Source organism: Nomascus leucogenys, chromosome 12 (genome assembly GCF_006542625.1).
Source record: "Nomascus leucogenys isolate Asia chromosome 12, Asia_NLE_v1, whole genome shotgun sequence".
Classification (NCBI taxonomy): domain Eukaryota; kingdom Metazoa; phylum Chordata; class Mammalia; order Primates; family Hylobatidae; genus Nomascus; species Nomascus leucogenys.
The window spans coordinates 65,781,959-65,794,966 of NC_044392.1; the positions used below are offsets into that span (position 1 = coordinate 65,781,959).

The following is a 13,008-nucleotide window of genomic DNA, read 5'->3' on the forward strand; positions in this document are numbered from 1 at the left end:
AAATACCATGCCTTGGACGTTTGGTTATATTTGTTTTCCACCAATTTCCAATTAGTACAGGCCTATTTCCCCTTTTCCTGGGGCACTAACTTAAAAAAACTGGACCCACAGCTCTAGACAATCTTGTTTGGGTAAATGCCTAGGTTGTCAGCATTTATTAAGAATGTATTGCGGAGAAATATGACGTAGAGGTTAGGAACATGAAGTTTGGACGTAGAGGTTAGGAACATGAAGTTTGGACTGAGTTCCAATTCTCTAGTTGCCACTCACTACCTGTGTGACCTTGAACAAATTATTTAACCTCTCTGAACCTTAAATTTTACAATCTGTAAACTAGAGATAGCAATATCTGTCTCCTGGGATTGTGATGAAGATTAAATGAGATGGTCTGGGAATAAAACACTTAGCACAGCACAGAAGCCTCAATAAGCAACTGGATATTATCAATTTGTGCCAAGCACATTGTGAGCCACTGGAATCCAGAACAGCGCTCACCCCTCCTAAAAGCATGCAAAGTAGGCATTTCCTCACAGATCACTGCCCCACTTGAGTCTGGGAGAGTGCTCTAGCAATCAGATCTACCTATGGCACTGTGCTTCTGACCTCTGGCAGCCAGCAACATCATTCAGGGGAGGGAAGCACAGGGGCTGAGGTGACAGGTTTTTTTTTCCCGCATCCTGGTGCTCCAGATGTTTGGCTGTGAGGACTTCTTGTAGCTCAGCCTGGGAGCAAGTGATAACTCAGAGCTAGTTCTAGCAAAAAAGCTTAAATCCATCTTCCCTTTAAACTATCCTGCTGCTTATCTTAGCAGCTTTAAAGGGATTAATGATGAATTGTCCTGCTGCAGCAAACCTGGACAGAAAAGGAGTATAAAGGAAGGGAGGGTACACAGGCAGAAGGAACGTGCTTCTCTGGAATCTTCTCATCTCTGTTTCTGTCATCCTTGGAATTTGCTCCTGGATCCAATGGGGAGGGCATTGGCTCCAGAATGAATGGTGAATGCAATGCATACACACACACACACACACACACACACATTTCCAGTAGCAGATTGGAGTCCCCTGAGCCAGCATGGCTTCTTTCTTGCTGCATTTGGGATCCCCTTATTTCCTTCACTCTTAAGGCACACACATCTTAGCTCAGCACCAAATCTGGACATTTTATAGATGGAGAAACCCAGGGGCCCAGAGTCCTTCAGGAAAACAGGAATCACACACCTCACTTTCCAGGAGAGGCCAGTCCCAGCTCTCCTGAATAGTTCTCTTGTAACTTTCAATTCTATTATGGATAGAATGGGTGGGGAGGAGGATGGCAAAACCTGAACAAAGAGAAATGACCCCTGAAGTCCACCCAGCACGTGCTGCAGCTTGGGACCAGGCCACAGTCAGAAACAACCCCAAGGAGTCAAGGTCTGTGGTGCTGGAGTCACCCCAGAGCTGTTGCAGGTGGCCAAGGGCAGCTAGCAGACCCAGCACAGCTGAATCCCACCCCTACCCCAACACTAATCCTGCTCTTAATCAGGCTTCCCAATTTAGGGTCTCATGGGGATACTTGAGGGTTGGAAACAGGTGTATGTGAAGCTGAGTTATGGGTCCTTCTCAATCACATGGGAAGCACTGAACCTTCATGTGTCCCCACATCCCCTTTCATGATGGAGCAGAAGCCATGAGAGAAAGAATTGCCTCTGGTTAAGTCCCATAAGGGAAGGGATGGGGAACTAACGTCTAATGAACACCTGCTGTGTCTAGCACCTGGCTCAAAATAAGCCTGCAGAAATAATATCATAGGCATCCCTGTTTTACAACTGAGGAAACTGAGACTCCCAAGGTGAAGTGACTTGCCCAAGGTCACCCCACTGGCACATGGCAGAACACTGGGCCCAGTTCTGACCACAATCACACAGCCTTTCCTTACCCTCCCCTTCACCTCTCCCCATCTCCCTGCCCAGCCCGGCCTGGCCCTGCTCACCTTCCCAAGGAGTCAGAGCTCCAGGACCCTTGCCCAGCAGCCAGAGCTCTGCTTAGCTCCCTCAGAAGACTTGCCCACCTCTGCCCAAAACACTTGGGCTCAGGCCATTCCTGCTCACGAGTCCTGCTAAAGAACTCCAATCAACTCACAAACAGCTGACACACGACGCTGTGTGTGACTCAGGCCAAACAAACTCACTCCAATCAGAGCTGGTGGGCACCATTTGCCTCCTGCACTGAGTCACCCACCAGGCTGAGCTGCAGGGATTCGCTGAAACTCAACCACCTACTTAGCCACAGATGTTCCACTGGAGAAAAATCCGGCAGTGGAGCTAAAGCCTCTGATGGTCCCTGTGGATGGGCCATGGCCAAGGACAATCAGGTGTGACCTCAAAGCTCTTCCTGCCCAGGTGATGGGTCCGCCTCACAGAGCCATGGGATAATGTAAGCACAGAACGAGACACAAGAACTCCCCACTGTTAACCTCAACACACTCTGACCTTGTTCTCCAGACATCAGTGAGTGTGTCCAGCAAGACCTTAACAGTTAGGCGCTAACTAAAGTTTTGGCTGAATCTTTTTGGAGCCATTACAGGATTGTCTTTGTTCCTGACGTTCCTGTTAAAAAGGACAATGCCCGGAAAAGAATCTTCCTTCTCATGACCACTTCCCTGTCTCCCCAACCCACCCCCACCTGCCTCAAGTTCACAGCTGAATTGCCCCAAAGGTAGGTAGCTCTGGTCAGAAATCTCCTAATCCAAAAGGCCTGTTAAAGTATTTCTAAAAAAAAAAAAAAGGAAAGAGGAATGGGATCAAAAAATATTTTCTAAAGCCAACTTGACAGGGCCTAGGTCCCGTAAGGTGAATGGCCTTGGGATTTCTGAACTTGATTTCTGACAGGGCTGTCTGGGCTTTAAAAGGAAACATCACGCTTCTTTCCAAGGCGGCCGCGCCCCTCGGGGAGCGGCCCTCCCCATAGTACTGCGAGCATCCAGCATCGCTTCAGAGCACGGCGCACACAGGCATAAATGTAGCAGAGGCCTCTCGCCCGGCCAGGACGGCGCCCCCTCCAGATGGGCACCACACGCACGTCCCCTGTCTCAGCCATTCCGTTCCCCAGATGCGCTTCCCACGAGGGAGGAAGGGCTCTCTGCTAGCTCCGAATCCAGCGAGGACCAGCCCCACGACTGAGAATTAAATATTCATCTCGGGCGTGAGAGTTCTCCTTCGCTTGCCAATGTTACTGTCAAGGTCACAGGCCTGAGGCCGAGCGGCTGGGGCTGGGGTCTCCAGCCGCGTAGGAGGCTCCCAGTGGAACTGCGCCCTGGGCGCGCAGTTTCAAGCCGCGGATGGGCCGGGCAGGCCCCCTCCCGGTGCTCCGCGGACGCTTGCCTCCGCAGCTCAGCCCAATTTCCTCCGGAGTTCTTGGGCCCTTCTGAGCACCAGAAGCTGAAGCCCGGTGTCCAACCCGTGCGTACGCCGCTGGGCACCCCGATGCGCGAAGGAGAGCGGGCCCCGGGGCTCCGTCGCCAGGCAACGGCGGCTGGAGCGGCGAGAGGAGCCCGGGACCAGCGCAGGGTCGGGCGGATGCGGGGGCAGCGCCGCCTCGCACCTTGGTCCTCAGCCCTCCCTGGCTGGGGCGGGGCCAGAACAGGGAAAGTTGCAGTGGCCGGCCCGGTAAAGCCAGGCGGGGCGCGGCCAGCGACTCACCTGTCACGCGTGGGTAGTCGCGCAGACTCGGCCCGTGCACTCCGGCCGAGCAGCTGCGGTCCCCGACGGGTCGCGGACGCACAGCTCCTCCCCCGGGCCACAGGCCCCCGGCAGGGGCTGGGGCGACCCGGAGCTGCGCGCCAGCGCACGCGACTCGGCTCGCTCCTCACTCCCTGCCTCACCGCCAGTCCCAACCCGGCTCCGGCCCGCCGCGCGCTCGGGGCTCAGGGGAGCGTCGCGGAGACCCAGGTCCCACGGCGGAGAGAGCGCGCGGGATTGCAAAGACTGGGGCCGAGTGCCGCCCTCCCTGCGCCCTGGCCGCGCCGGTTCTGCGGAGCGGAACGGAGCTGGGCGGAGCGCTGCGCGCACTGTTCCCTCGCTTTCGAAAGGCCACCCTGGCGGCGGGGCGCCGTGACGCAGGCTTGACTCACGCGCGGGCCCGCGTCAATGCGAGGCTCTCCGGCAGCGAGCGAGGCTCTGATGGCCGACGTAGGCGGAGAGGGTGGGCGGGGGGCGGGAGAGGGAGTTGCAAGGGGGCTTAGCTTCTTGAGACCCCTGGTCAGGGGATGCAGACCCTGGAGCCCTCGCCAGGGCTTCTGCCCTCGGAGAGGAATGGGGCCCCAATGGTTAAAGCCCTCCTGGACCCTGGGCTTCACTTTCTTCTTTTCAGACTCACCTCTTTCGGCCTTCTTTCATGAACTCAATCTCAATTCATGTGGTTATTTCCCCTGCCCTAGACATTTCCACCTCCGTGCTTCTGTTCCCTTTCCTCGAGATGTCCTTCCACGCCTCCGTCCTTCCATCCTACCATTCTGCAAGGCCGTTCCCTGTGCAGGTCAACTCTTCAGGACATCACTCATCTGTTGAGCACCTACTGTATGCCAGGGGCTGCAGAGGCTGAAAGGATCACAGAGGTGAGGGAATGGAACCTCCTGGAGAGGCAGTGTGGGTTGACCCAGGTCTTCATAATACAAAGCGAAAGGATTGGAGAACCGTACAAGATGAGTAAAGTGGGGAGACAGTGACAGGGAAATTCTGACTGGTCTCTGAGTAGGCCTCTTGGAAGATCCTGGCCTAAAGGATGGACAGTCAGAAGGGGAGAAGGATGACCCCTGTGGAGTGGACAGCATGACAAGGGCATAGATGCAAGAGAGTAGAAACGTATGCGTGTGGTGGGGTGGTGGTTGCCTGAGCTGGAGCAGGGATGGGGATGATGAGAGGTGAAGTTAGACAGAGAGGCAGGAGCCATCTTGCCAGGGCCTTGGGGGGCCGTTATGGGAGTCTGGATGAATTATCTCTCCTCTAGGGAACACTAAGGGGGCCTTTGGCATCCAAGGCAGGTGTTTGGGAGGAATGGGAGATGGAGGTTGTCTCAGTTGTCTTAGTGAAAGGTGGTAAGGGCCATTGTCAAGAACTCTGAAGGGTCTCAGATTTTACACTTACAATCTAAGTTATCCTGCCAGTTTCATGGATGCCAGCAGAAGACGGGAAACTCTGGGCCAGACACAAAGGACTTTAATTACTCATGGCACAGCAGGCTGCAATAGCTTCACATTCAGATCACCTTCCCTTAACTCTAAAGTCCCATGGGAGGGACATGAGACCACAGAATCACAGGGAAGTCCTTAGGAAGCGTGAGGAGCCCACTTGAAGTTGGTGGCCATGAAGGCAGACGGAGACTAGTGGACCACAGTCTGGACCACACACACTGAGAAACTCCAAGCTTAGGAAACCCCCATCTTTTATAATGCGCTGCAAGCAAACTTGCCCGACATTTGCCTTAGACATATCTTTATTATACTGGACAGCGAACAGAACTGCTCTCCGCTAGAGGGAGACGCTATCGTTGGAGGCTGTTTGCTATGCAACCATCCTCCAAAGGATAGTGGGAACAAAAAAGCCATCAGTGCCTCTGCCCACAAGACTTGTGGGAACACAAGACACCCATAGAGAATTATCTCCCAATAGAAAAATTCTTTCAACAACTATTTAGTGAGCCTAGTGTTTACTTTACGCTGTCCCAGGCCCTGAGGAGATAGCAAAAAATGAGACAGATAATAATCTCTGCCCTTATAGAGTTTACATTCTGGTGGAAGCAACCAGGGAAGCAGATGGGGTGGAGTGGCATGGCAGGAAGTAGCAAGAGACAGGACAGAGATGAACAAATAGAATGTGACAACTGACGTGGTGTGGGAGGTGAGAGGAAGGAACCTATCAGAGATAGGCAGTGTTAAGGCAAGAGAACTTACAGGTGGTGTGGCCATGGGAAAGGGGAAGGACTTTGGAGCCTCATAGATCTAAGTTTTCATCCTGACTGCTATTTACTAGAGACCTTGAGCTAGTGACATAACCTGTCTGAACTTCTGTTTCCGTGTCTGTAAAATGAATGGTACATACCCCATAAGGTTGTTATGATGATCTTGAGATGATTGTTCTAAAATATCTGGTATTGGCCAGGCACGGTGGCTCACACCTGCAATCCCAGCACTTTGGGAGGCAAAGTTGGGAGGACTGCTTAAGCCCAGGAATTCAAGACCAGCGTGGGCAACATAGCAAGTGCTCCTCTCTCTAAAAAAAAAAAAAAAAAAAAAAAATAGTAAAATATCTGTTATCATATCTGATATCATGTTCTTAATAAATAACTATTATTAGGGGTATTACTAGATGATTGTATTGTTATTAACCAAGATGGGGAATTTAGAAAGAGGAGCAGATTTGGGGAAGAAGGTAAAGAGATAATGGATTTGGGACATATTGAAAATGACATGTCTGTGGGATATCAAGGTGACAACAAGAAGATGCCCTTGCCTCACTGCCTTTTATCACATCTACCCAGTGAAACCCCAACTTTGAATGAACTTAATACCTGGTTTCTTTGTGCCACGTTCTCTAGACAGAAACACACCACAGACTAGTCTCCGTCTGCCTTCATGGCCACCAACTTGAAGTGGGCTCCTCACGCTTCCTAAGGACTTCCCTGTGATTCTCTGGTCAACTTACTTCCCCACTCTGATCAAGGCCATTCCAACCAGAACTCTCCCCAAACACTCATCCTGCTTTCCCCCCACGGCATACTTCCCTGCTGTCTCAGAAACTGCCTTACTTCATTTGGAAGCCTCTTCGGTTTTCCAATGAGAATTAAACCATTTCCATCGGCACATACACTCTTCTCCCTCTTCCCTGGATACAGTAGGGAGAGTCTCTCCTTCTCTCTAGACCAGCCCTCAGCTGTCCCCTGGATCCCATGGCCCCACACCTTCTTGAGAACCTCAGCCACCCATTAGTTAATCCAGTCTCTCCTGTGTGTCTCATCAACTCTCCCTTTCTCCTGGATCCTTTTTAGCAGCTCGTGAGCATATGCAGATATCTTCCTTTAAAATGTCACTAGAGTCCATCTCAAAAAAAAAAAATGTCACTAGGCTCTCATCCCTCCTTTCTTCTTCATTTTCTGCCTCCATTTCCTCACCCCAACACACTCCTTAACACACTTCTGCCCCATCATGCTGCCAAGAAGGGTCTCGCTAAGGTCACCAGTGACCTCTGTGTCACTAAATCCACAGGACGTCTTCCAGTCCTCATCTTACTGACCTTTCTGTAATGCTTATTGTGGATGCCCTCTCCTTCCTTCTGACACTCTCTTCTCTCCCCTTCTGGAACTCCGCACTCCCAGGTTTTCCTCCTAGCCTTCTGCTCACCCCTCAGTTTCTGTTGCTGATCTTTAAGTGTTAGACGTCTCCCAGCGAAACCCTCTTCTCACTCTGTACCCTTCCTAGACCATCTCCTACACTGATGACTTCTGCATGTCCGTCTCCATTCCAGACAGTCTTCTGAGCTCCACATGTTCACCCTCCAACTCCACCTTTCCACTTGGCTCCACAGAGCTACACATGTTGAAGAAATGAACTCAACATTCAAAGATCTACCCTGCAGAACATTCAGCATTTGGCTTCTTGCTTCTCCTCCTGTGATCCCTAGCTCTGTGAATAGTTAAGCCAGCCAAAGCCCCAATAATCACCCTTGAGACTTCCCCCTTCATAAAATCTATCAGTAAATTCTGGAGATCTTACTTGCTACATACCTCTGGGATCTGGTCATTTCTCTTTAATTCTGCTGCCACCACCTCCCGCCCCCAACTGCCTATTCCAAACTATAATAATCACTCACCTGGACTCTCACAGTCCCCTCTTGACACCAACTCCAGTCTTACTCCCTTCTCTCCACATAGCAGCAAGAGTGATCTTTTAGAAGTACAAATATAATCGCACCCTTTTCAAGCTTGCAGAGTTGCACCCACATCTTTAGCATGTCTTCCAGGGACCTTCCCTGTCTCCAGCCTCATCTCACACCCCTCCCCCAATGGCCTTCCCTGTAGCGCAGTAATACACCACCCTTCTTTCAACTCTTCCTGCCCTCCCACTCCTTCCTGACTCAGACTTTAGCCCATAAGCCCTCTCTGACAGGGATCTGCTCAGTCTCCCTTGTTCTCTTCCCTCACTGCCTGCCCACTCGTCCAACAGAGTTCACCACAAACTGGACCCTCTCCTGACCATGGAGAAGAACTGGGTCAACCTCCCAGCTGGACTTTTCTCCTCTTTTTTAGCCCTTGTCACAATTGTAATTAAGTACTGAGGGCATGACTGGTTGCTTAGGGACAGTCTCCTTGGTTGATGTGGAAGCTCCACAGGACAGAGGCCATGCCCAACTTTAACACACAGTAGATTGTCCATAAATAGTTGATGAAAGAATGCATAAGGTGTGGTTAGAAATATGAGTAGAAAGTCCAGGAAAGAGGGCAGGAGACACACACTTGGAAGTCATAACCATAAAGGGTTAGGGGGAAGGTGAGACCCTCTGGAGGAAGCACACGGAAGATGGTCATGAGGATAGAGGCTTGGCAGGACGTGCTTATTTCTGAGGAGCAGGAGGGGCAGGAAAGAAGACAGAGAAGAAGAGTCAAGAGCTAAGAAGATGACATGTATCACAAAAGAAAGAGAATTATAAGAAGGAAAGGTAATTCACAGTGTTGAAATCTGCAGCAAAGTTAAAAAGATGAAGCCTGAGAGGTGTCCTCGATGACAGCACTCATGGGGAGCTGGGCCTTGGAGCCACAGGAAGGGGCTGAGATGGAAATGGGAAGAAAGGCCTCCCCCATGAAATCTTCCTGAACACTCCAGCTATCAGTGGCCAACTCTCCTCTGAGCATCTAGAAAACAAATTCTTCCTTTTCTATGGCATATGGAAATACATAAACTTATACAGTATAATATTATAAGGTCAGTATTATTCAAATTACCATTTCACTAAAGGGGAAATCAAGGCTTAGTGTGGTTAAATAATCTGTCCAAGTCATACAGTGAGATGCATCCTGGGTCTAAATTCCTTGTTCTCAATCCCCACCTTTAGGGCTTTATAACATAGGTCTGCCTTCACGTGTCTATGCCTTCCTCTCAAATTAGAGTGTGATTCCTTACAGGGGAGGGACTTTTCTTCTTCATAGTTTCACGCCGTACAGCCCCAGCACAGTGACTTACATACAGTAGGTGCTCAGTCAAAGCTTACACACTGGGCAGCCCTGTCAAACATGGTGGGTCCAACACGATGACCTAATCCACTCATCCCAGCACTAGTCCTCCTTGAAAGAGGAGACACGTGTACTGGCTAACCTTTCCTTCCCAGCTATCCCCCATCCACTCAAGCCTGCTTTCCTGAAAAGAAAGGCATTGAAGTGATGTTCCGAATGTTCATCTCCTTCTACATAAGCCTCAAAGATACTATTCCCAAATATGTTAAGTAGGAAGATGTAGGACATATTGGCCTTTTCCCAGGACATGGAAACAACCCAAGTTGCAATTCACCTAAGTCGTGTTTGCGTTTCTGAGTGTCTTCAACATACAGATGCTGATATACGCCCTCTCCTTTGTTCTTGGTGGCACAATTATTAGAGTTTCCTCACTGTGTATGTTTTAAAACATGGCCTCAAAATTCTTTGACAATGCTGTCTTCAAGAAGTGAAGTCTATATTCCCTCCCTTTGAATCTACGCTTTGAGACTATGTAAACAAGATAATTAATATCATGTTTATTTCTAGACACAGACCATAAGAACACAGTAGCTTCCATTATCTCTGTCTTGGTATGCTTGCTCTGGGAATCTACCTACCATTATGTGAGGAAGCCCAAGCAGCCTATGGAGAGGCCCATGGGAGAGAAACTGAGGCCCTCAGCCCACAGCCCTGGCTGAGCTCCTGACCTACAACCATCCCCAACCTGCCAGCCATGTGAGTGAGTTATCTTGGAAGCAGCTCCTCCAGCCTCCAGCCAAGCCTCACAGCTGACACTGCATGAAGCAGAACCACTGCCCCTCAGTCCTTCCCAAACGCCTGACCCACAGAAACCACAGGGAGGAAAAATGACTGTTGTTTTAAGCCACTACACTGTAGGACGATTTGTTATGTAGCAATAAACAACCAGAACAGCCATGTAATCATTGAATAAGTGTGGCAGTGGCAAGATGACCGGGGACCACTTATCCACCTGCTGCTCCACACCTTTGAGATTTCCCTCACCCAGTAAGCAGTAAGTGGGGCCTCTTCCCATAGCCATCATAGGAACCCCATCCTCCTAGATTGTGTTAGATCAGCAAAGAGGATGAGTAAACCTCACCAAATTATCATTCAAAATCTCAAACACAGCTGATAAGAAAGTCCCCAGCCACCATCGTTACTGTATAAATGTATCTGTAGAATGAATGCTAGGCTATGTGGTGCCTTGAGATATCGTTGTCCTCTTGTGGCCTCTGAGGAGAAAGCTGATTCTACCTGAAGGAAGAATGCCAGTGTCATTCCCTGGGGGAAGTAGAAATTGGGACCTGGAACATGAGCTCCATGCTTCTGCAGGGCTAATCCACATCCATGACTCTTCAGTTTCCTTCATTCTCTTTCCTTGCCCATGGCCACCATCCCTAATACATTTTGGGTTGATTTCCCATTGAGACCCTGCTTGGCCTCATTACATCACCAATCAGTTGGAGTCAGCAGAAGAAATGAAGCACATTTGCCATCCTGGGTTGGAAAATTAGGAGACATGAAGCTTCAGCTCTCAGAGGCAGGGACGAGGGGGCAGCATAGTAAGACAGCACACTGAGGGTGTGGTTAAAAACTCGGCCCAGGAGTGGAGGTGCCAGGGTTCATCGTCTCACCCCATTATTACCAGCTTGGGACGTCTCAGGGCCTGCATATGCTCACCTGTGGAATGGAGATAATAACAGTTCCCTCCCTCACAGGGTGTTGAGTAATAAATGAGATTTTTCCAAAAAACACGTTTATAACAGCAGCCTGGCACACCGCGAGGACTCAATATATGTAAACTGCTGCTGCTGTGATGATGATGATGAAGAAGATGAAGATGACAACATTGTGAGGAGCAGGATCAGGAGCTTGGAAGGCGGGGGGTGGCGGGGAGGGATGCTTCAGGTCAGAGCTCTTCATCCAGGGATCCTGTGTGGATAGAACAGAACTCTGATCCCACAGAGGGAGCTCCGCATTGCAAGCCAGGCCATCCAGAAGGTCACCTGTCCCAACATGAGCCATGTGTTGAGCAGGGAGCAGTGAAAATCTGAAAGGGGACAGGGACTTCCTCGGGCAGAGTCAGGAGAGAGTGGGCAGTTGCCCCTCCTCCCCTGGCCCACCTGGTGCCAAGCTTGGGTGTGGCAGACCTCCCCACATCTCTGTGCCCACCTGCTCCTGTCTGCAGGTAGTGGTCTGGGTTTCAAGTCCAGCAAGTCATATTTGGGGGAAATCTACTGTCCATCAGGTACTGTGCTAAGTTCAGCCAGCCCCTGGCAGAATCCAGAGGAAAGGTTTATACAGTCAGCCAAGGACAACTTGGAAGATGTCAAGGAGCTAAACAACTTTCCTCTGTAGGGACCAGGGCCTAGTAAGAGCCCCAAAGCAGCCCCAGAGGAAAGGAGACAGTGACAAACTTCATTCAGATATGAGAGATGTTTCCTGATGTTTCCTAAAGCAGTGACAAGGGGACTTTGTTATGTTGCTTTGAAGAAAGAAATAAAATTGATACTCTCTTTCTCTCTCTCCATATACATCTCTCAATTCCATCAGAGTTTATGTGAAAACTACCTAGAGTTTTAGTTTATTCCAAGCTAAAGAAAAATGAGGCAACAATGTGAAACAGCCACTAAAACAGCAAACTGAAATTTGAGATGCATTAATAGAATTACATTTTTCAGACAAAAAAGGATTAAACAAGTCCATCTAGCTTCCTATCTGGAGCTAGGAAGCCACTGTAAAGAAACAGGGAACAAGCAGGGATTAGCTCATGAAGATCAGCATGTTCCCAATCTCACAGACCTGGGTCTGAATCCAGGTGGGCCATTTAGAAGCTGTGGGCTTAGGGAACTAGTGGAAACTAAAGCTGGAAGGTGATCTTGATTCTCTAATGTGGAGGCCTGACATTTCATGGTGGAAAGCCTCTACTTATGTCAGAGGATAATAGGGAGCCATTGAAAGTTTTAGAGCATGATAGTGACATTGTGGGGATGACTTTCTTTCTAAGCTTAAACGGGAGGTAGAAACTTCAGAACCCTTCAGAAGCATCCCTACTCCCTCAGAGGAGACCACAATTTCTATTCCCAGGTTCCACCTCACAGGAACTTCTAGAAAGTTCTTCATTCAGACTGTAAAATAGAAGCCTCCCTGCAGGGCCTGAGGAGGATTCCTGACACTAACAAACCCCAGTGGCAAGCAGGGTTGCGGGAGGTGGAGGAGAAATGGGGCAGAATGTGAGGAGAGACAGGGGCAGAGAGGGGTCAGAGGACCTGGAGGCCAAGAGGAAGTGCCTCCAAATCCTTTCCCACGCCCGCCACCTCACCTTCCTCCGTCATGACTCAGAGGAGCCTCCGAACCCCCATGCCCCATGATGAAGGAGACAACTGGACAACTCTTCACAGGAGCAAGTGGCACACGCAAATAGAGGTCAGGCCCCCTTGCCCAAACTCCCAAGACAGCCATGCCTCTTTGGCTTGTTGGAGCTCAGAGGCACAGCATATTGCCCCTGGAGAATCTGACTCTGTGGAATCCTTATCGAACATGGCAGGCGTGCCCCCATCTAAACATAACTATGTGTGAACATCCAGAGTGAAAATCAAAGCAGACCTTTGGAACGAGTGATTCTAAAGGACTCTTCACTTTACAAAAAGATTCACCTCTCTTTCTTTTCCTAGAGACAATGTGATGTATATAGTCAGAAAAACTCAGGTTCTGACCCAAGCACTACCTTGACAGATGACTTTTTTTTTTTTCTTGAGACAGAGTCTCA

At 49.9% G+C, this 13,008-nt stretch overlaps 1 protein-coding gene across 1 annotated transcript in view; it reads right to left on the reverse strand.

Moving 5' to 3' along the window:
• Window positions 1-4,046, reverse strand: part of SLC6A17 (solute carrier family 6 member 17) — a 51,175-nt gene extending 47,129 nt beyond the window's left edge. Inside the window, exon 1 of the mRNA XM_030824869.1 lies at window positions 3,677-4,046. The gene's annotated coding sequence lies outside the window, so the exon portion shown is untranslated. The remainder of the gene's footprint in view (window positions 1-3,676) is intronic.
• Between the last annotated feature and the right edge of the window lie 8,962 nt (window positions 4,047-13,008).